Here is a 23,339-nt window from a genome sequence, read left to right on the forward strand (position 1 = left end):
GAACTCCGGGAGTTGGTGATGGACAGGGAGGCCTGGCGTGCTGCAATTCATGGGGTCACAAAGAGTTGGACACGACTGAGCAACTGAACTGAACTGAACTGTTCTGGGGTTCTCAAGGCAAGATTACTGAAGTGGTTTGCCCTTCCCTTCTCCAGTGGACTGCGTTTTGTCAGAACTCCACCATGAACCTGTCCGTCTTGGGTGGCCCTACACAGACAGCATGGTTCATAGTTACATTGAGTTAGACAAGACTGCGGTCCATGTGATCAGTTTGATTAGTTTTCTGTGATTGTGGTTTTCATTCTGTCAGCCCTCTGATGGATAAAGATAGGAGGCTTATGGAAGCTTCCTCATGGGAGAGACTGACTGAGGTGGAAACTGGGTCTTGTTCTGTTGGGCGGGGCTATGCACGGTAAATCTTTAACCAATTTTCTATTGATGGGTGGGGCTGTGTCGCTTCCCTATTTTTTGACCTGAGGCCAAACTATGGTGGAGCTGATGAAAATAATGGCAGCCTCCTTCCAAGGTCCCATGCCTGCACTGCTGGATTCAGTGCCCCCGACCCTGCAGCAGGCCTCGGCCGACCCATGCCTCCGCCATAGATTCCTGGACACTCACAGGCAAGTCTGGGTCAGTCTCTTGTGGGGTCACTGCTTCTTTCTCCTGGGTCCTGGTGCTCACAAGGTTTTGTTCATGACCTCCAAGAGTCTGTTTCCTCAGTCCTGTGTAAGTTCTGACAGCTCTATAGTGGGGTTAATGGCGACCTTCTCCAAGAGCGCTTATGCCATACCCAGTTCTGCTGCATCCTGAGCCCCTACCTCTGTGGCAGGCTACAAATGACCTGTACCTCCACAGAAGACACTCAGACACTCAAAAGGCAGGTCTGGCTCAGTCTCTGTGGGGTCTCCTGGTGCTCACAAGGTTTTGTTTGAGCCCTCCATGCATCTCTGGCAGGTATAGTGTTTGACTCTAAACGTGATTACGCCCCTCCTGCTGTCTTTTCCTTGGAAGGAAAGTTATGACCAACCTAGACAACATATTAAAAAGCAGAGACATTACTTTGCCAACAAAAGTCTGTCTCGTCAAGGCTATGGTGTTTTCAGTAGTCATGTATGGATGTGAGAGCTGGACTATAAAGAAAGCTGAGTGCCATAGAATTGATGCTTTTGAACTGTGGTGTTGGAGAAGACTCTTGAGAGTCCCTTGGATGCAAGGAGATCCAACCAGTCCATCCTAAAAGAGCTCAATCGTGGGTATTCATTGGAAGGACTGATGTTGAAGCGGAACTCCAATACTTTGGACACCTGATGGGAAGAGCTGACTCATTTGAAAAGACCGTGATGCTAGGAAAGATTGAGGGCAGGAGAAGAAGGGGACGACAGAGAATGAGATAGTTGGATGGGATCACCGACTCAATGGACATGAGTTTGAGTAAACTCTGGGAGTTGGTGATGGACAGGGAGGCCTGTTGTGCTGCAGTTTATGGAGTTGCAAAGAGTTGGACACGACTGAGCCAATTAACTGAACTGAACTGAACTGTCTTGCTGGGGCTTCTCCTTTGTCCTTGGACGTGAGGTATCTTTTTTGGTTGGATCCAACATTCTTCTGTTGACAATTGTTCAGCAGCAAGTTGTAATGTTGGAGTTCTCCCAGGAGAAGATGAGTTCACGTCCTTTTTACTCTGCCATCTTGTAGAACCCTATGTATGATGTAGGTCCCATTGTAATTCCCATTTTATAGGTCACAAGCCTGCCTAAGGCCATAGAATGAAACCAGGAACCAAAACTATGTGAAAAACTTACAGCTTTTACCCTTTAACCTTTATAACAGAGCAGGCTACTGAGGCCTAAACATTCAATACTTATCTAAATATAAATGCACTGAAATATTTAATGTTAGGGGAAATCAGGATAAAACAAAACTTTGGACAAGAGGCACCATGATTTTGGAATCCACTTGATTGGCTATGGGATGAAAGAGAAGAAAAGATGACTTCACATTTTTGAGTGGTGACCACCAGAAGTATGGTGCTTTTAGGAACAGGGAAGTCAGGAAGAAAGCTATCTGTTTTTTATCTGTTTATTTTGTTTAGTGCCTCAGTTTCCTCATCTGTAAAGCAAGGAGATTTGGGTGACTTTAAGGCTTCTGTAGCTGTAAACCTCTTGAAGTTTTGTTGTTCATTAGCTCAGTCACATCCTACTCTTTGTGACCCCTAGCTCAGTCACATCCTACTCTTTGTGGCCCCATGGACTGCAGCACACCAGGCTTTCCTGTCCTTCACCATCTCCCAGAGTTTGCTCAAGCTCATGTCCTTTAAGTTGGTGATGCCATCCAATCATCACATCCTCTGTCGTTCACTTCTCCTGACGTCAGTCTTTCCCAGCATCAGGGTCTTTTCCAGTGAGTCAGCTCCTCACATCAGGTGACCAAAGTATTGGAGGTTCAGCTTCAGTATCAGTCCTTCCAATGAATATTCAGGGTTGATTTCCTTTAGGATTGATTGGTTGGATTTACTTGCAGTCCAAGGGCTTTTCAAGAATTTTGTCCAACACTACAGTTTGAAAGCATCAATTGAAGTTTAAACGATTGGCAAAAATAATTAATTAATTAAATCAGGAGGAATTATCTGGTAGGCAATTGGAATTCAGAGCTAGATGTGGATTAATAGAAGATGGTGTCTTTGTGGGTAATGGTTCGTTCAGTACAGGGAGTATATTAGTTTTCTAGGGCTAAAATGACAGAGGACCATAGACTGTGTCACTTAAACAACAGAAATTAATTTTCTCACTATTCTAGAGGCTAGACGTCTGAGATCAAAATGTGAACAGGGTTTGTTTCTTCTGCGGCCTCTCTCTCAGTTCAGTTCAGTTGCTCAGTCGTGTCTGACTCTGCGACCCCATGAATCGCAGCACTCCAGGCCTCCCTGTCCATCCCCAACTCCCAGAGTTCACTCAGAGTCATGTCCATCGAGTCAGTGATGCCATCCAGCCATCTCATTCTCTGTCGTCCCCTTCTCCTCCTGCCTCCAATCCCTCCCAGCATCAGAGTCTTTTCCAATGAGTCAACTCTTCGCATGAGGTGGCCAAAGTACTGGAGTTTCAGCTTTAGCATCAGTCCTTCCAAAGAAATCCCAGGGCTGATCTCCTTCAGAATGGACTGGTTGGATCTCCTTGCAGTCCAAGGGACTCTCAAGAGTCTTCTCCAACACCACAGTTCAAAAGCATCAATCCTTCGGCGCTCAGCTTTCTTCACAGTCCAACTCTCACATCCATACATGACCACAGGAAAAACCATAGCCTTGACTAGACGGACCTTTGTTTGGCCATTTACGAGTGACAAGCGGCCTCTCTCTTGTCACTCATAAATGGCCATTCTCTCCCTGTTTCACAGGGTCTGCCCTCTACCTGTGTCCCAATATCCTCTTATAAGTATACCATTGGATTCAGGTCCTAATGACCTCGTTAATTACTTTTTAAAGATCCTTTGTCTAAATATCGCCACACTGTGAGGTACCTGGGGTTAGGACTTCAACGTATGGATTAGGGAGAGAGGGAGGGGACACAATTCAGCTCATGACAGAAATCAGGAATCAGGCATGAGATGAGAGACAGGTGGATAACTGAAGAATATAGTGTCCCAGAGTAACCCATGGAGGAGAAGTGTGCTGAAAGAGAGGTGGTTGTTGTTCACTTACTAAATCATGTCCAAATCTTTGTGACCCCATGGACTGCAGCATGCCAGGCTTCCCTGTCCTTCACTATCTCCCAGAGTTTGCTCAAATTCATGTCCATTGAGTCAATGATTCTGTCTAACTATCTCACCCTCGGCCATCCCCTTCTTTTGCCTTCAGTCTGTCCCAGCATCAGGGTCTTTTCCAGTGAGTCAGCTCTTCAGGTCATGTGGCAAAGTACTGAAGGTTCAGCATCAGTCCTTCTAATGAATATTCAAGGTTGATTTCCTTTAGGATTGGTTTGATCTCCTTGTAGTCCAAGGGACTCTCAAGAGTCTTCTCCAGCACCACAGTTCGAAAGCATCAATTATTTGGCGCTGAGTGAAAGGTAATGAGGAACAAGAGTGGAAGAAAGTGAATTAACGGTGGGGTCTCCAGAGGACTACTTGCAAGGAAGCCATTCAGTAGAGAGATGGGGACAGCTTTGAGGGGTTGATGGATGCTGGCATAGGAAGAGAGTAGAGGGGACAGGGCCAAGAAGTGCCCTTCTGGCTTCAATTTCAGGCACAATAGATGCTCCTTGTATGTATTTTTTTAAGTGTTTTTTTTTTTTTTTTAGCTGTTTCAGGTCTTAGTTGCTGGGCATTTGGGATCTTTCTTGTCATGTGGGATCTTTCCTTGTGGTGCATGGAGTCTAGCTGTGGCTTGTGGGGATGGGGTAGGGGTGGGGAGCTCTGTAGTTGTACCATGTGATCTTAGCTTCCCTGAGGCAAGTGGAATCTTAATTCCTTGACCAGGGATTGAACCCCTATCCCCTCCTTTGCAAGGCAGATTCTTAACCACTGGACTATCAGGAAAGTCCCAGATGTTCCTTCTATGTATTTATTGAATGAATAAGTAAATTTACTTTTCTCCTTTCTCTGATGCTCCATGGTCCTGGGAGGCAGCTTCTCTTTAGAAATTGAAATGAGGCTGCATTCCAGGACCTTGGCCTTCACCTCATTGTTCTTATTTGGCTAGGTCTTACCATCAAGCTATTGGAGAAGGAAATGGCAACCCACTCGAGTGTTCTTGCCTGGAGAGTCCCAGGGACGGGGAGCCTGGTGGGCTGCCGTCTATGGGGTCTCACAGAGTTGGACACGACTGAAGCGACTTAGCAGCAGCAGCAGCAGTACCATCAAGCTAGGGAGAAAAGGACATCTTTTTTCCTAGGAATAGAGAGAGGGAGAGGGAGAAGTGAGAATGGGGTGGTGTGAGGTTAGAGAGACCTTAGAAGTCATTTTGCAATTTTCTTATCTGCCCTCCAGAAATGAAGAGGTTATTCATTCATTCATTGAACAAAAAGTCTTCATTAATCACCTACTCTGGATTGTGCACTGTGTTAGGCAAGGGGGACATATATCAATGAAGCAAGTATCACAGATTGTTGACTGCTTGTGGAATGCCAGGCCTTATGTCAAAAGCTTGGTATACGTCCTCTCTCAAAGGCTGTATGTGACAGGGACTGTTGATGTTGCCTTTTTTTTTTCCATCGATAGGGAATTGACTCAACTGAAGCTTAGGATGGTTTGCTAACTCACTGTAAGTAACTTGAACTCAGCCCAAAGGCACTTTTTTCAGCCTTAGCTTCTGCTAGGCCCCTGGGTCTTCTCCCAGGGTACAGGAAGTGACTGGCTTAGGGTGTTCTGCCTGACTCAGGCCAAGCTAGGGATAAGCAGTCCCAGTTCCTGCCCTTGGCCTAAGAAAGGACGCTGTGTAAAGGGATGGATGTGGGTTAGGATAATAATGCCGAGTCACTGCCTATGAAAGCCCTGTGTCTTCCCCTTGTCCCAGCCACCACCTATAGCCTGGCTCAGCCCCTGTCCTTGTTGTCACACTCACATCCCTCCCGGTCTCACTGACAGCAGCTGGCATTGTGTCTCATGAACCAAAAACATGTTTCCTTCCTTCTCTGGAACTTCCTCAGAGCTACCAGAGAACATGGCCAGATTCTGGAATCCTATCCCCCAATGCCAGGGATTCCCCTTGTGCTCCCAGAGAATGAGAGAAACGGGTGTTCTGTGACTTCTGTTGCGTGAGATCATGAGGAAAACAGTCCAGTTACCTGTTTCTTCTATTTTAAAGTGAGGAGGAAGTTGGTCCTGCAGCTGACCAGTGAGTCAGTGGGTCTAGGGACTGAATGCTAGGTGTGGGTGGAGAACTCAGGAGGTAGAACCAGAGTTGGAAGAATCACCTCTAGTCTGGTCTAATCTGGCAATCAGAGGCCTTAAAGACTTAAGGGGTCTACAGATTTTTATCTATATCTGTTTCTATATATGTGTGTGTATATATATACACATATATAAGTATGCATATGTGTATAATTTTTATACTTATGTAAATATATATATATTCATCACATTGTTTTAGTGATAGCAACCAACCTGCCCATCTGGAGGGGATTCATGAAATCAATAAAGGTTGTTCTCTACAAAAGAAATCTAAGTTGCCATTAATTACTGTGTGGTGGACCTATCAAGTGTGGGTAGATATGGAAGGGTGTTCAAGATGGTTATGTGAGTAAAGCAAGCCACAGATGGTGTATGTGTGTGTGTATGTTTCAATAGCCATGGGTGATTTCTAGAAATACTCTTGAGAAACTGCTAATTGGTTATTTCTGAAGAGCAGGAATGGACCTTTGGGTGGTGGCAAGACTTTTGCTCTGTGCGAAGACTTTACACTCTTCTAGACTTTAAAAAGATTGTTTTTTTTTTTTTTTTTATAATGAGTATGTATTGCTTTTATAATACAATGAGAACGAGAAAGGAAAGTAGAAGGAAAAAAGGCCTAAGAAGTTTCACAAGCCAAAGACACCAAAACAATTTCAGTGTTGAATTCAGGAGTGTTGAGGACAGGAGGAACAACACAGTGGGGCCTGAGATGACCTTGCATGATGGAACTTACCCCTAGCCACTGTTTGCAGAGATATGCTTTAACCACCCAGGGGTGGACACAGAGGTAGGAACTGGCAGGAAATCCTATTTGCCAGGCTGACTCATGACTGTAAGTCTAAAGTAAGATCCAGGCCAAAGTTCAACTTCACGGACAGGGACTGGAGCCTCTTATAACCCTGGCCAACGTATATTGAGTGTTCACCATGTTTCAAAGTAATGTACAAATTGCTTTACTTAGTGCTACATAATTTATCTTCACAACTCTGAGGTAGCACTCTTCTTATCCTAGTGTTACTGAGGTTGAGGGCTCTGAGGCTCAGAGGGTCCAAATCACTCTCCCAAATACATACAGTTAATTGGTTAGGCTGGGGTTAACCTAGGTCTGTCTGTGGCAGAAGGCAACTCTCTTATTACTTCCTGAGTACTATTAAATGTTGAGCTCTTAGGGTCTTAAGAGCCCTCAGGTAGAAGAACAGGACATCCTTACTGTGCCATCAAGGAGCACCCAGGCTAGTTGGAGAAAACCACACCAACCTAGGTAGACTGTATAGTGACTTATATAAGGCAGTCATCTGGATTTAATTGGGCTGCGAAGTTGATAAGCTCTATTTGGATTTTCAATTTGGAGAGATCAACAAGGCCTGAAGTTGTCAATGAAGGCATCTTGGAGGAGGAAAGATGTAAACCAGGCCTGGAAGGATGGATGGAATCAAGAGAGGGGTGGGGAGGACATTCCAGAGAAGAGAATGTGCAAACTGTGCAGAAGTCTGCTCTGTTGTTTCTGAAACAGTAAAGCATCTTGCCTAATCAGCATGAAAGTTGTGTACGTGTGATAAGTGAGCTGATGTGTAGAGAGGGAAAAGAGAGCACTAGAAGTCATTCTGAAGGTTGAAACTGGAAGAAGAGTCGAAACTTAAATGTGGAAAGAAATAAAGAGCCTCCAAAGGCGTTTTAAGTGGTGAGGAGACACTATGAAAAGTGATGATTCAGAGAGGTTAATCTGATAGAGCTGTCAAAGTGACAGTGAAAGAGAGAGCCATGTGAAAACCTAGGTGTGGGGTGATGGGGACCTTGAGGTGGGTACCAGCAAAAGGAGTGAAAAAGGAGGGCCAGTGTGAAAGCTGCTTATGAAGGAAGAGGAAGCTACAGGACTTGATGATTGAGAAGAAACAGACTATGAAGGAGCAGGTCTGAGCCAAATAATTCCAGGGCTTCAAATCAAGGTGTCCAAAGAAGGGAACACACATATCTGGAAAAAGGAATTGGGAAAGGGTTTTGGTTTGCTATGAAGTGGGAGAAGATGATGGGTTGTGTCTTCGTTCCAAACCTCTTTTTTTCCTCCCAAGTTTGTAAGACAGCTTAGGGACTTTTTCTCACTTAAGTTTTCTTAGTTGTATAATACATAGGACTTCCTTTGGACTGGTTCATTCAGTCAACAGCTGTTTATTAAGCTGTTTTATGGTCTGGTTGTTGGGAACACAGCAGTGAGCAGGCGGACCTGGTGTCTGTCCTCATGGAAGACAGATATTGAATAACAACTCATAAGGGTTCTTTCTTTGCTCCTAATATCAAGATGGCATTTCTTCGCCAAGACCAATTCTGTTCTATACCTGACAAATGTGAAGCATTAAGGGCATTTGTCAAATACTTTATTATAGACTGTATCTTGTAATAAAAAGCACCACAACCATTCATTTATTCCTTTGCTCTACAAATATTTATTGAGTGGCACTGTGGCTCTGTATTTTTAGCCCTTACGTTCACAAACTAGGGGAGGACATAGACAAGTAAGTAGGTAATGATAATATGGTGTAATAAGTGTAGTAAGGGGTAAACAGCAGGTATTGTGGGAACAAGTAGGAGGTGTTCTGATCTTGGAGGGACAGGTAACTGGACAGGAAAATGTCCCTGATAAGACTAATGAGATGTTAGCTATACAGGGACGGGAGTGAGGGTGAGTGTATGTGTTCCATGCAAAGGGGAAAGCTAATTCAAAGATCTGGACACTAGAGACGCCTAGACTTGTTGGGGAATGATTTGTAACCTAGAATTTTATACCTAGCACAACTACATATCAAAATGTGAAGAAAGAATAAAAGAAAAGGCATGTTTGGATATACAAGGTGGCAAAAAATTATCTCCCATGTGTCTCTTCCCAGGAAGCTAGTGGAGGACCTGCAACGACAAAACCAAAGAATAAAGCAAGAGGATAGACATCATGGAAATAACTACATGGACCTCAGGTAGGAAGGGCTGAATCAAAAAGGAGACATAGTGAGCAGTTGGGACTTCATTATAATGACAAAATTACTTAAAGTAGTAATAGAATTGTATTCTAAACTAGTGCTCCCCTCCCACTTTGAATTCTAGGGACATCTTTGAGCAACATTGTGATTGGATTCAACCAGGAACAACAGTTTTAAGGTATTTAATATTTTGTATTCCTTTGAATAGGATGCTGCTGAGTTTTAAAGAATTTGGAAGTCATTGTACTAGGGAAACCTAAAAATGTGTGTAACTACTTCTTCAGTAGCCTTGTGCAATTTGGCAGTGTCCCCAGAAATTCCCAGCGTCAAGAGGTTGTAGAAATGTGAAGGCCTATACAGGCAGCCACAGGGCTATGAAAGTTCCTGGAGCAGTGCATGGTGGGAGAGGGATTGGTATAGGGAGGTAAGGGCCAGCTTCCAAATCGCAACCAAACTCTTTGATGGTCATTCTTTCTTCCATAGAAAAGGAGACCCCTAGGAGAACATTTCTGCTAGAAAAGATCTGCTTACCAATTAAGTGCTGAAGCTGCTCTCTCCAGTGACTTTCAGACTGCCCAGAAATAAAATTTTAAGATGCCACCACCAGGTGACCAGAGATCCTTTCCTGTTGAACTTTTCTGTAGCTGGAATAAGGCAGTGTATGTTTGAGAGAGAGAGAGAGAGACAGAAAGGGAAGAGAGGAGGGAGGAGAGAGAGAATACATGTGTGTCTGTTCAGTGGGCTCAGAAGAAATTTATGGCTATGTTATGTTTTAGCAAATCATGGTCAAAGCCAGAGCAGGAATCCAGGTGTTCCCTAAATCTGAAGCTAAGCAGAACATTTTATTTATGGATTCAGCAGACAGACGTTTGTTTTCTTTGTTATATCTGCATTTCAAGTTCGGATGATAAAAGATCAGCCCAGAAACCAAGCAGCATATTATGGTGTTTACTGGTTTTACTGGCCATAAAAAAGGGCGTTACTCAGTTCCCCATCAGCTGAGAGAAATCCTTCCCCACCCACTCCTGGCCAACCTCTTTCCCTCCCCCTAAGCAAGTGAATTTTAAACACCACTCTAAAGTTGTTGGCTGGTGACCTGGAAAATTCCTTTTGCTTTGTTCCGCTGTTAATGGCCCATCAGTTTAAACCTCCTACCCCCAGAAACTTTCTTTCTCATAACTAGACAGAGGAAGGAGGAAGTAGACGTTAAAAAGAAAGAAAGAAAGAAAAGATTCCTATTCTAAGGGCTTTGAGAAGATTCAAAGATGGCCCAGCCCGGATGAATGGAAGGAAGGAATTTCATTTGTCTTGACCTGTCTGTACAGAAGCCAGCACAAGGGCATATGTAAATAGGGCCTTATTGAATACTTTTGATGAAGTGATAATTTTTGAATGCAGCCGTGGCTCAGCCATGTGGGATTTTAGTGGACACAGGTCTGGAAGTCTTCTAATTCTGGAGGCCAAGATTTGGATTTATGTTTGAGCTGTGTAAGCTAGTAAATGTGTGAACCTCATCGAGCCACTAAGCTCAGTAACCTTCCTTATTCTTATCCTATCATATTTAATGATAGTTAGTAACTGTTTTTGATCTGTTATTAGTTATTAGTAACAATAAACTGTATTTAAAGATACAGTTAGTAACTGTTTTGGATCTTATTGTTATTAGTCCGACTCTTTGTGACCCCACGGACTGTAGCCTGACAGGCTTCTCTGTCCACTGGGATTCTTGAAGCAAGAATACTGGAGTAGGTAGCCAGTTCCCTTCTCCAGGGGATTTTCCCAACCCAAGGATCAAACCCAGGTCTCCTGCAATGCAGGTGGATTCTTTACTCTCTGAGCCACCAGGGAAGCCCTGTTCTTATTGTATCATAAAGATACAGTTAGTAACTGTTTTGGATTTTATTGTTATTAGTTGTAAAAATCAGTAATTATCATTGACTGTGTGTGCCAGGTATAGGTCTCAGGACACTTCCTGTATTATCTCATTTAATCCTCACTGAACAACTCTATGAGGTAAGTACTATTATTATTTCCATTTTAAAGAAGAGGAAACTGAGGCTTAGTGAGGGTGGTAGAGCTGAGATTCCCACCTAGGTTCTCTTTCTATTAATAGCTGATGCTCTTAACCTCAACATTATTCTGTTTACAAACTACAAAGATCTGCTGCTGCTACTGCTAAGTCGCTTCAGTCGTGTCTGACTCTGTGCGACTCCAGAGACGGTAGCCCACCAGGCTCCCCCGTCCCTGGGATTCTCCAGGCAAGAACACTGGAGTGGGTTGCCATTGCCTTCTCCAATGCATGAAAGTGAAAAGTAAAAGTGAAGTCGCTCGGTTGTGTCCGACTACAAGAGACCCCGTGGACTGCAGCCCACCAGGCTCCTCCGTCCATGGGATTTGCCAGGCAAGAGCACTGGAGTGGGTTGCCATTGCCTTCTCCAACAAAGATCTGAGAAAACACAGTTAAGAGGAAGCACAGAGTGGCCATGCAGTTCTCCCTAGAGCATGACAGTTGGTCACCTTGAATTTGCTGAGCTATCACTGGAGGGGACAGTTCTGCATATAATGTTGAAAGCAGGTCACTGCCTCTGGCCACGCAGATTTCTGGAATAAAGTTCTGTCCACAAATCTCTCTTAAGGTTTTGGTCTGTCAGATTCCGTTTCTCAGCTGCCAAAACAACAACCTAGATGCACAGAGAAATCAGAGCCTTTGAACACTAGTGCCGCGCCCTTTACCCATCCCCACCACCAAGTAGCACCTATGGCCTTTCAAATGCACTTGGTCATCTCTTACATCATTTGGAGCTGGCAGATCTCAAACCCATCTTCTGTAACCCAGAAATGCCGAGGAACCCTCCCTAGCTGCACGGGAGGCAGCTGACCAGGTGAGAGACTGCCACTGACCTAACACACTGAGGACAAAGCAACTGTGGAAGAGCAATGGGACCATTAACACCAGCTAGCAAGCTCTGAAAACATGGCATCAGTACAGGTTTACTGAGCCCTCGCTCTAGACCCCAGGAGTCGCAACTACTCAAGTCTACATAGCTCAGTTGGTAAGGAATCTGCCTGCAATGCAGGAGACCTAGGTTCAATTCCTGGGTTGGGAAGATCCCCTGGAGAAGGAAATGGCAATCCACTCCAGTATTCTTGCCTGGGAAATCCCATGGACAGAGGAGCCTGGCTGGCTACAGTCCATGGGGTCGCAAGAGTCGGACACGACTTTGAGACTAAACCACCACCACCACTTGCCTTAGTGCCCGTGCTTCACAACAAGAGAAGCCATCACAATGAGAAGCCTGTGCAGAGTAATGAAGACCCAGTGCTGCAAATAAATAAATAAAAGAAAAAACAAAGTAACAATCTACCTCCAAAAGAAATTACCAAAAATGAAAAATGGCGTTGCTGTGGGTGTACCCTGGGTGGAATTCCCAAGCCCCAGGGTAGGCTTTTATGTTCTCTCTTTCGTGAAAGTGTGTCCAACTCAGTTGTGTCTGACTCTTTGTGACCCCATGAACTGTAGCCCACGAGGCTCCTCTTTCCATGGGATTCTCCAGGCAAGAATACTGGAGTGGGTAGATGGCATTCCCTTCTCCAGGGGATCTTCCTGACCCAGGGATGGAATCCAGGTTTCCTGCATTGCAGGAACATTCTTTACCATCTGAGCCACCAGGGAAGTCCCTTATTAGAAGTATCTTTATCTTAAAAAATTAATACATGATTGTTGTCAACAATTTAAATAATATGGATATTAATACAGAGAAATTAAAAATACATCATTAACAGAACACACTCCCTGACTCCCCTCCCCTGATCCCTGCCCCCTGCCCCCATGCACCAGTCCTGGCATTACTAGTAACAGTTTGATGTCTCTCCTTCCAGATGGTTCTGGTGATTTCCTATGTGTGTGGAATTTTCATAAATATCAGTGAGAAGATCCTATTCTGTAACTTGTATATCACAAATACATTTCTAGTCTAACCATACAGCTCTCTTCTCCTTTTTGATGGCAGCACAGTATTCTACCATAAGAACGGATCAACTTCCTTTTTCTCCTTTTTATTTTATTTTTATTTAATTTTGGCTCTGCCATGTGGCATGTGGCATCTTAGTTCCCTTACCAGGAATTGGACCCATGCCTCCTGCAGTGGAAGTGTGGAGTCTTCACCACTGGACCAGCAGGAAAGTCCCCAGCTTCCTTTTTTTCTAATCTCTGCTTTGACAGATCTTTTACTCTCCTGAGAACCTGTCTCGCTCCCACTTAGCAAGCCCTTGTCTGGGTCCTGCCTCAGGAAACTGCACAGATGGGAAGGTGGTCAAGAGGTGAAAAGGACAGGGGTGGGCACCATATGGGAGAGTGTGGGGATGAGTGTATTCTATCCTCGCCCTACTGGGATACACAGGAAGCTCTTTTCTCTCTTCCTCACCTTGCCAAATGGCTCCACTGTCTAGCTAAAAAGCTGCACATTTTATGGGAATATCTTTGAAAACGATTAGGAGGATCAATTTAGAGAAACATAAAAGGCTGTCGTCTTAGAGTCACACTCTATCATTTGGGACCTCCACTCTGGGCATGTACACCTTGGGGCTGTCAGGATCACCAGAGGTCATCCAGGCCAGTCTCCTGCCTCTATCCAAGATGGATGAGTAGCTCCTTCTGAAAGCACTCCGTGCTCCTCTCTTGGTGGCTACTTTTTGTGACTAACATCTCCATTAATTACAAATGTGCTCTTTCTCCCTGGAAAGGCATTCTAGTATAGAGGATTCAGGCAAGACCACTTATTAGCTAAGTGCTCTTGACCGGATTTCATATTATTTCTCTATCTCAGTTTCCTCATCTGTGGAATGGGGATAATAGTATGTGTCTAATTTGGTAGGGTAACTTGTCTTTTTTTTTTGTTTTTTGGTAACTTACCATATATACATAGCATATTTGGTGTATTATATAGTAGATGCTAAGTACTCACTGATGGGAGTGATTATACCCTGAGTCCAAACAAGATCACTGGCTTCTAACCTAGGCTGCACACTAAACTCACCTGAAAGTGAAAGTGTTAGCGTCTCAGTGGTGTTTTACTCTTTTCGACCCATAGATTGTAGCCCATCAGGCTCCTCTGCCTGTGGGATTCTCCAGACAAGAATACTGGAGCGGGTAGCCATTCCCTTCTCCAGAGGATCTTCCTAACCCAGGGACTGAATCCCTGTTTCCTGCGTTGCAGGCAGGCCCACCCAGGCTCCATTAGCAGTGATTCTGATTCTGCTGGTCTGTGGTGGAACAGGACAGGACAATTGAAGGTTTTTTGAAAATCTCTCTGGGAATTCTAATTTGTACCAAGGTTGAGAACTACTGATTCTAGTTTCGTGATCTCATTTTCCAGATGAGGCCTGGAGTGGGGAAAGACTTGCCCAGGTTATACAGCCTGACCACAAGGACCCAGGTCTCTCTTATCCTGGGTGCCAACCTCCAAGACTTGTCCTCATGAAGGAAATCTGTTCTTTGGGTGCCCTTCAAGTGAAAGTGGAAGTCGCTCAGCTCTGTCCAACTCTTTGCAGCCGGATAGACTATACAGTTCATGGAATTCTCCAGGCCAGAATACTAGAGTGGGTTGCCTTTCCCTTCTCCAGGGATCTTCCCAACCCAGGTCTCCTGCATTGCAGGCGTGTTCTTTACCAGCTGAGCCACTAAGAAAGCCCTTCAGGTGCTGCCCCAACTTTCAGTCTCTTTCCTGAGAATGCTATATAGACCTCTCAACTAACTTAACAGGAACGGTGATTTTTCCCCCTTCTGGTCCCAGTCAGATTGTCCCCTGCTCAGAGAGTTCTCCAGACCAGAAGCTGCTCTTCTAGAAAATATGACCCTTTAATCATAGCACTTAAGAATAAGTGAAATAATACTGTTCATTCTTTTGTTCATTCATTCAAGAATCTAAGCCCCTTGGGGGCAGGGACTGATTCTGTCTTGTTCCTGCTGTACAGGGCCTAGAATGGTGACCAGCCCTCATTAAATGACTGAATGAAGGAAATCTCAGGAGGGCAGTTGAATATATTTTATTTTTCTGTTCTAGCCATCTGATTCTCATTACTCCTACAGCTTGGGAAGCCTCTCTGCTTTGGCGTTTTATAAACCTTGTGTGCGTACGTCGATATTTTAACCATAAATCCAGAGTTTAGGGGTGGAAAAATTCAAGGCCAGGGGATTGGAGGAGAGGGATAAAAACTACCCGGAGGTCCGAGGCTGGGACTGCGCTGCCCCAGGGTTGGGGTGGGGAAGGGAAGAGAAACGTCGGCGGGGATTGGGGGGGTCCCCTTCTGCCCGCTGGGTGTCCCCTTGGCGGGACATAGCCCCGGGCTGCGACATCAGAGGGGTGCTCCGCTGCCGCCTTTACCTCCGTCCTAGGATGGGGACGGGAGGTGGGAGGATGCCCCAGAGGAGGGGACACTGCCCGGGTCGCGGCCCGAGGGACCGCCTGGCGCAGTAGCCCCCGCATTCCGGCAGCGCGCGCCCCGGGAGGTGGCGCCTTAGGGAGGCTGTAATTTTTTTTTTTTTGGAGCCACAGGGGAGGGGGGAGGGGAGCCCAGTGTGTGTCCCTTTAAGAGCCCGAGCGCTGCCCCCGCCTCGCAGGCGCCCAGAGCCTCACAAAAGAACAGGATGTTGTTGATTTGTCACCAAACCACAGAGAGGAAATGATTGTAAATTTCCTTTAAACATCCCCACCGCGCTCCAGCCGCCCCCGCTTCCGCCTCCGTCGCCCCCGCCCGGCCGGGCGCAGCGGGGCCTCGGCGCTCCCGCGGGGCGTCCTCTCCATGGCCTCCCCGGCCAGGCCACAAGCCCCGGCCGGCTCCGGGGCGCCTGCGGGAAGAGCCCCCGCCCCGCGCCCCCCTCGCGTTCCAGTTGCTTTCTTCTGATTATTTTTTCAGCAGCTGCCACAGAAAGGGCCTCAGCTTGTGTGCAGCCTCGCGCGCCACCCTTGCCTCCTCGCCCTTTTCCTCCTTGAACGGATGACACCCGCACCTGCGCCGCGGGCCCTGTCCAGGAAGAACCTGAGCATGACCCCGTTTGAGCCTCTGGATTCCCTACAGTCGCAGTGATCATTAGTTCCAGAGTCGCGGGGGTGGGTGGGGGGCGCACTGAGGCCCAGGGAGGTTACCGGATAGCTGAATGGTCACCAGCTCCTGGAACCATCTGGGGACTCTTTGAGCACCTACCTAGGAAGTTTAATTCACCCTGAGCTTATGTCTGTAACCCCACAGCTTCACTGCCACCAGAACATGTTAGAAGTCTCAGATCTTCAATTGTGGCCGTTTCCATTGGGAAGTCCAGTGTAACAGGTGGTTAAGACCAGGTTGTTTCAAGAGGAGCATCCCCCACCATTTCCAACAGGACAGCCCCGCACCCTTCCAGGAGCTGCTAGGGTCTTGGTTAATTACACCTGTGATTTTATCCATTCTTACCTTTCCCGACCCCTCCCCACATGTCTTGGTATGATTTCTGGAAGCCTCTGGTACAGTTCCAGTTTGCTCCCAAGCTGGGCCCGTGGTGGAGCGCTCCAGTCTGGGCTGTGGTCTAGGGGAAGGTTGCCTTTGTTGCACACAGTGTTCTTTTGGAGCAATTAATGTTTGTGATTCCGGCACTGGCTTAAATATTCAGAGCAGCAGCTAACGTCTCGGGCGTGATGTGCAGCGGATTTTCTCATTTCATCTTTCCAATATTACCTTGAGGTTGGCATTGCTATGGTCTTTATGCGCATGAGGAAACTGAGGTTCATAGAGGCTGAGGAACATGACCAACTCACACAAGAGTAAGGTGCGAGTGACCGGACTCATTTAGTCCTCACTCTGGTTACTGGTGGTGTCCCTCTTTGTTTGGTGCTTTAAATCTGATTGAGGGGACTAGTAGTAAAAGGATGCGGGGATTTTTGTTGTGTCTTTTGTCACCCCAGCCTCCAGGGAGCTCTCAATCAGGTCCCACTTTCTGGGGGGAAAAAAAAAAACCTGAGTGGCTGACACCCTCAGGCTGGAATCTGCCTTTTTGGGACTGTACCCTCACATCTTGGAGGAGGAGGGGGCCTGTTGTGGAGTCTTAGTTCTTTCCCCTCTACTTGAATGGGAAAACGGGATCCTTGAAAAAGATTTCCCTGGTGTTGGATTCCTAAAGCCAAATAGCCCCCTTCATTTCAAGACCCTGGATTCTAAGCTCAGAGGCCGTGAGGTGGAGGTGGGTGGGGGGAGGAGGAGTGTTTGCCTCTGGATTTCATCAGTGTCCTATAGAACAGTTAATGGCATCCTGTACCTGCTCTGTGCTACGCACTGCCCACATGCTGTTTCTGGGCTTTCTCATTTGATCCTGTGATGAATCCTAAGAGATGAAAAGTTCCCAGAGAGGTTGTGCCCCTGGGAATGTTGCAGCTGGGGTTTCTGTCCGTCCCCACATGGTCCATGTGTGTATGTAAGAGGGAGTCATTCAGATACTGTAGAAACAGGGCTGTAGTGCTTGCCTTTAGTTGGTGCAGAAAGCCAAGAGGGTCCTCGATGCTTGTGGACTTGAGAGAGAAGTGCAATGGCTTTTGGCTCCTTTATCCTGCAGCTGTCTGCAGTCCCTCAGCACTGAGCCTATTTGTTGATGGATTTCCAGAGCGGCTGCGGTGTCTCCACCTGTCCTTGTTGCTTTTATAGACTGCCAGTCACTGGGCATCTGGGTCCTGGGCACTTGGGAGGGAGTGCCATCTGCTTAATTGTTTCCAGTCCCCAGATGAGGAGCACCGGGTACCAAGAAGCTGAGTCGTTGGTCTGAGCAGGCTGGCTCGAGGCAGAGCAAGGCACCAGGAGTCAGGGCTCCCAGCCTCCACCACCACACAGTTCTAGGGAGGCTAGAACCAGAGGGCAGGTCATCTGGTGTCTCTCAGCTTCAGTTTCCTACCCTGTGAAGAACTCTGGCCTGTGTGGTCTCTTGTGGCCCTTCTCGTCATCGTCATCAGAAAAACAACTTCTGTTTATTCATTCAGTTAATATTTATTAAATGCCCACTGTATGCCAAGAACCTCTTTTATAGGTGCTGCAGATACAGCAGTTAACAGAACCAAAGCTCTGGCTTCTTGGAGTTTATCTTTTAGGATACAAAAAATTATATACACTTATTTATATATATTTAAAAGAAATACATGTACATTTGACCCTTTACCCAGGGGTTAGGAGCCCTTACCCCCACTCAGTAGAAAACCCACATACTACTATCTTTGCCTCAAAAACAATTTGATAAATGACTCATTCAAGCACAAGAACCTGAAACAGTTTGGATAGAATCAGGACTCAAACCCTAGTTCTTTGAATTCCATGTGTTATGATCTCTAATTGAACACAAACTTGCCTCACACTTAGTTAAAGATCTCTAAAAGAAAAATACAGATACTATAATGAAAAATTTGTGTATAAATGGATCTGCACAATTCAAACCCACATTGTTCAAACTGTGTGTGTGTGTGTATGTAAAATGTCAAGTAGTGTTTTGTGCTGTGGACCAAGATGAAGAGGGGATGCAGGGTGTGTGTATGAGATGGGGGAGTAGTATTTTATTTTATTTAAGGTAGTAAGGGAAGGCTCGTTGATAAGGTGATGTTTAAGGTTTGAGATGAGGGGAAGGGCTGAGCTATGCAGCTTTTTAGAAGTTTGCTTTAGCAGTAGGAACAGCGCAGTGAAGGCTGGGAGTTGGGAGTAGGTTTCATAGCACTTAGAGTGTGTTAGGTACTGTGCTAAGTGCCTTATGTTCTACATTTAATTCTGTTATCGCTGAATTTTATTTGAAGAAGCTGAGGTTCAGAGAGGAAGCCAAGGTTCAGAGAGGTTAAGTGATTTGTCCAATATCATGCAGCTAGTAGGTAGTAGAGATGAAATTAAAATGCTCCTCTTAACCATCATGTTGCCTCCCACTCAGGGACTCTTCTTATGGATCTGGTACTTCCTTTATGACCTGCTTTTAAAAAAAAAATTTTTTCCCCCTTCTCTGTGCATGCAAAATCTTGGTTCTTAGACCAGGGATTGAACCTGGGCCATGGCAGTGAAACTGCCAAGAGTCCTAACCACTGGACCACCAGGGAACTCTCCATGACCTGGTTCTTAGATTTTGTAGGGAGTAAGCGTCAACAATAGCCAGGGTAGCTCCTGGCCTCTGAGTTGCATGGCTCTGGGGGTTGAGCTCAGGGTCTGAAGTTCCATTTTATGGGTGGAAGAAGGTAATCTGTTTGATGCTGAAAACATCCCGTGTTGTGTTTATGGCAGAAGATGGAAAAACACCGTCAGATTAGTGTAAACAAGAGAAATGGAAGAATGGGGTAGCCTGAATCCCTCCAGCCCCTTCCTTGGTTTTAATTTCCCTATGATGGGGCCCGACACAGCACGCTGTATTATACAGTGATATGAAAACACTTGGATTAGTGAACTGAGATTTATAGGGCAGACGGGAGCCAGCGGAGAAGACGGCAGTCATCTCTTTTATTTGCAGGCAGATATCCAGATTGCCACTTGCTTGCTTTTTCTTCCTGACACTATCACCTACTCTGCTTAATTAGATCCTTTCACCCTCCCATACCATTTCCAACTCCCGCCCAGCAGCTGGCTGCTCAGCAGAGTTGGTGAAGCTGCATGCAGAACGCTTTCCCAGAGTCCAGGGAAGATGAGTCAGAAACACAGCACGTGAAAATTAGGGATGGGACCTGTGCATCAGGCTGTGAACCTGCCTCATCAGCAACATGTGGCAGGATGAGGAGGGCTAGACGCAGGGCCACGTGCTTCTCAGGTCTCATAAGTTTCCACCCTGAGCATCCTCTTTGTTGTGGGGAGCAGAGACAGTGAATTCCCCAGACAGCAGACCACCCCCAGCACACTTTTCCAAAAGCACATCGAAAGAGTTCAGTCCTGCCTCTGAAGTATTTTAGAGTACTTTACTATGTTCAAAGTATCGTTCTGGACTCCGAGGAGGGTGAGAGGTAGCTGGGAACTGAGATGAACAGACTGCTGCTAAAATCTACAATAGAGGGAAATAGAGTGGAATGGCCAGATTAATTTCTTCAGTAAGTATTTACTGAGTACCTGCTTTGTATCAGGCATTGTTCTGGGCACTGAGGGGACCCAGCAGTGGCAAGACATGCAAATAAGTCCCTGGCCACGTGGACTTATGGTCTACCTGACTGGGGGAGGGGCAGGGCAGTAAGTTCATTACTAAAGAAAGAGCCTAAGAACTATGGAGAAAAACCAAGTGGGGGAGGTGGTGAGAGAGTGCTTGGCCTTATAATTTTAAAAGGAAGTCAGTGAAGGCAGGATAGTGTGGTGGAGACTGAGAGAGCTGATCTGGAATCTAGGCTTTGACATCTAGACTGATTTTTTTTTAAGTTTCTGTGATCAACTGATGTCAACGTTATTTCTCGTCTGTGAAGTGGTACTACTAGTTATAGACATTCCTGATTTAAACTGATTAAGTGAGGGAAAAAATATATACAATACACACTTAATTAGGGCTCTGTGACTGTTAACTGTTCCAAGTATTATGTGTGCTTGTAATAGAGTAATGGGAAGCTGAAGGAGTGACTTATTCTGTTTGGGGAAAAAAAGGATTATTATCCCTGTCACGTTTTGTTTTTCTAGGAATCACAGCTTGCCTGTACACAAGGAGAAGGCAGGGATGCAGATGAACTTTTGAAGCTAGAATTCAGATTGGAGGGGATTTAGATAAGGGTTTGGTATGTGGGATGTAGGTGGGGGTTGGATTATTGTTGGTATTTTGCATTCTCTTTTTAAAATGATTTTCCACATGCTTTGTGTTTGCCCTGATACTCCACAACAAGCCTGGCAGGGAGGCTGGGGCTGCCCATTAGACAAACAGGCACAGGATGTGAGTGCCCAGCCAAGGTCACCGCCAGTCTCCTGAGGAGATCTCCTGCCGGTCTTGAGATGAGTCATCCTGGAGTGTTGCTCCCGGGGTGAAATCACAAAGGAAGGAAGGCTTGGATTTATTGCAGGCAGTACGGGAAGTTTCCTGTTCTTGAGAAATCTCAGAAACAGTAACCCTCCACCTGAGGGGCCTTATTCTTCAGAGGTCAGCCTCCTGTGTAGCCTGAAACCCTTTAGAAGATACGGGATCTGATTTGGGGTGAGGGAGAGGGTCTTAAAAGCTTTGGGCATAAACAGAGGCGAAAGAAAGGAGATGAAAAGAGGGAAATGTATAGTGGTTGAGAGCTTGGGGTCTGGGTTTGGTGGTTCTGCCAGTTACCAGCTGGGGCAAGTCCTAGAACCTTCTCCAAGCCTCATTTCCTCATTTGTAAGATGGAATAGTAATGGTCCCTAACTCCCAGGTTGTTGGCACAGTGACACACAATGATGAATGCCAAGGGTTTAGCATAGCGCCTGGCAGAAAGAGGCCCTTAGTAACATGAGCTGTTATTATTGGAGAGGAAAAGGAGGCCATGCTGGGAAAGGAGTGAGAGTGAGAGGGTCCCCAGGTTACTGCATCTCTCCTGATGCTAAGCCGTTTAGATGGGGTCTTTTTGTTTGTTTATTTACTTGACTATGCTTACTTGGTCATGGCATGTGGGATCTAGTTCCCTGACCCAGGATTGAACCTGGGCCCCTTGCATTGGAAGCATGGAGTCTTAGCCACCAGACCAGCAGGGAAGTCCCTCGATGAGGTCTTGATAAAGCTCTTTCTGCCTGGGGTACTTTCTCCTCAAGGAGTTTCTACTTTGACCAGCAGCGCATACGTGTGTGGTCACTTCAGTTGTGTCTGACTCTTTGTGACCCTATGGACTACAGCCTGCCAGGCTCCTCTGTCCATGGGATTCTCCAGGCAAGAATATTAGAGTGGGGTGCTGTTTCCTCAGTCTTCCCAACTCAGGGATCGAACCCTTATCTCTTGGGTCTCTTGCATTGGCAGATGGGTTCTTTACCACTAGCGCCATCTAGTAGACAAGCATATGATGTCCTCTGGTCCTTACTCATATTCCCCGGCATCAGCGGGAATGGTGAGCCTGGGATTGTCCTTTGTTGCTTCCCTCTCTCCCCCTCCCTTTAACCCTTGCTTCTCTGGCAGACCTGTTATTTGTCCTGTCTCTGTTGACTCCATAGAATGAAAATAATGAGCCTGTCTCCACTGGTAATTGTCTAGGAACAGATCAAGTCCCCTCCCAGTCATCTGCCTCTGATTGAACACACTCCGCCTGCTGCAGACAGTCCTGCTGGAGCTTGGTGCCCAAACACAGGCACTGGGAACCCATTGGCTAGATGTCATTTCAAGGGTGGTGACACCCCACTGGACAGCCTTGAGGTTTGCTGAGGATGTTACACCTTGGTTCTGGGACCAAGGCGGAAAGCTCTGAGAGTACCTCTGAGTGTTTACCCAAAACGCTAATTATTATGTTGTCCAATTATGAATCTGCTCTTCATCTTCCAGCTTCACTTCCTGTCCCCTCTTGGATGTAGAAGATTTCCTTAAGAAAACTGACTACAGCCTTTTCCAGCTGGGCTGAACAGTTGCATGGGCTTGGGGTCAGGAAGCTCCAGAGTCTCCATATTTTTCTGAATTTTATAGAAATTGTCCCAAGAGCAGACCTCTTAGGAATAGTACTTCCTAGCCTGAGTGAGAAGGGCAGAGTTGTGGGTCAGAGGAATCTTAAATTTAATTGTATTATTCTGTTCCAATAGATTCTAGTCCTGTTGATATTTGTGTATCTTTTATTAAGATATAACCATCTTAAATGGAAAGCAAAATAAAACCCACCGCGTCCTCTTCTTTCTGAAGGACCCTGCGCTTTTTGCCTGAAATCCATTCTCATCTTTATCCTCACACATATCCATATATTGTGAGCTCTTTCACCAGGAGCCTGGATTGTGCTAAACCTTTTATGTATTTTTCCACTTGATCTCAAAGTAACTTTAGAATGATGGAATTATTATCCCTATTACTTTGATGAGAAGCCTGAGGCTCTAAGAGGTCATGTGGTCATGGCTGGCAACACTGGGATTCAAACCCAAGTCTGATTCCATCCAAAGCCTGTAAACTTAGTGTATGATTTCTGCGACAGTTATTCATTCAGCATTATAGGCTAGACCTTTCCCCTGCCCCCCTATGCCTTGATAGAGTTCCTAGTTACTGTTTAAAATGAAAACATAGGATTCCCTGGAGCATCACTGTGTAACCATTTTCTCCTCTGGGCCTTTGTGGGCAAGGTCATTGGCCAGGGGCTGCAGAGCGGTGGAGGCAGTAAAGGTGCACAGCATGGTAAGGGGGGAAATTTGGGCTGCTGGAAGCAGGAGCACACTGCAGCTGAGAGGAACACACAAATGCATACCCCCTGGCTCATTTTAACATTAGGAACTTGAGTTGGCAGCTCTGTGCTACCTGGTCATTATTTCAGCTGGGTAATAGGTGTGGGGCTGGGTGCCCATGCAGCAGCTCTCAGCTCTGGTGAGGGAGGCAGCGAAGAATCAGTCCTCTTGAGGTAGATAGGA

The sequence above is a fragment of the Bos mutus genome, chromosome 7, assembly GCF_027580195.1.
Source record: "Bos mutus isolate GX-2022 chromosome 7, NWIPB_WYAK_1.1, whole genome shotgun sequence".
In the NCBI taxonomy this organism is placed as follows: domain Eukaryota; kingdom Metazoa; phylum Chordata; class Mammalia; order Artiodactyla; family Bovidae; genus Bos; species Bos mutus.